Source organism: Toxotes jaculatrix, chromosome 18 (genome assembly GCF_017976425.1).
Source record: "Toxotes jaculatrix isolate fToxJac2 chromosome 18, fToxJac2.pri, whole genome shotgun sequence".
Lineage (NCBI taxonomy): Eukaryota > Metazoa > Chordata > Actinopteri > Toxotidae > Toxotes > Toxotes jaculatrix.
In genome coordinates, this window is record NC_054411.1 from 20768784 (window position 1) to 20770107 (window position 1324).

A 1324-nucleotide genomic window follows, 5' to 3' on the forward strand; every position below is an offset into this window, starting at 1 on the left:
TAGCATACTGAAGCCTTGACCGTTGACTGTCTCTGTTTCAATATGAATAGGCTCCACTTAAATCCATTATCCATTTCTACACCATAAAAGACACTCTGGATTCTGGCATTGTGTCATTGCCTTGGTAATGCGTGTCCACCAATTCAGGGGTGTGGAGCTTCTGAACGAGCACTGAGAGGATGGGTGCATTTGTTTAGCTGTTCAAATATAAAGAATCGTTCTCCAGAACCTCTGACTCCTCCTTCAATGTCTCTTTATCATTTCATCATGACTTCAGCCACTCTAAAGTCCACCAACACTTTTATGACTTTCTCCCACTTCTGTTTTTATGCTTTCAGTTGCAAACTGTAATGTCACCAATCATCCTGATGCACGTGTGCAGTTAACCCTGAACACAAAGAACACAGTGTACAGTAAATATCACATCACACTATTGTGCTGTAGCCAGTCTTTTCATTGTGTGTTTTCTTTATCAGTACAGTGGTTGCTCAACATTACGCAATTCAGGACCATTATAACTTGGCTGTAACCTCTCACCTGTAGGGACGACATACTGCTGAGGGGAGACAAAGACAAATGATCCCAGGGGAAAGGGTAGAAGAACGGAGCCAAGAGGTGATGGACAACTCACTCCGGGGTCTCATTATCTATGAGTTTGATCACTGAGACAAATCTCTGACATACACAAACTCCAACATCAACATCAGGATGAGTCAAAGAGGATCCAAGTTTAAGAAGTAAAAGAAAATATCTCTTTTCGATGTTGTACCAAAGCACAGTTGTGTCTAGGATAAACCGGCTGAGTCGCCACTGAATCATCCCTTGAATTTTACTTTCTCCTGGCAGACAGTCAGCACTCACTGACACATTGACTGACTTTCGTTGGAATTACGTCTGCTCTTTAATCAGACCAAACCTGGCTATGCTGGACTTGGGACTTGTGTTACAACATCAGTGAGTGCGCAGCAATCCAGTGGTTTTCTGCGCCTTCTCGGGCTAAGGTGGCACTGAGCCTCCCAGCGACCTCAATATAAGAAAGAGCTTGGAGTGAAATAGTTTTACAAACTTTTGTTTCAGTCTTTTTAGTGCATCTTTGGTTTGATCTTGAGTCACGGCAAAAGACCCAAACAAATGAAACAATAACAAAGTACTGTTTTGATAGTCCAGCTTCTGGCATGAAAAACAAAAAGCTGACTGGAACAAAAGTGTATGAACAGGAAAAAGATTATCTCTGGTCTAGTAACAACCCATGACCCCACCTCCACACACACACACACACACACACACCTCTAACATTCTCCTTAGTCTTCTTTACCAGTCTAAT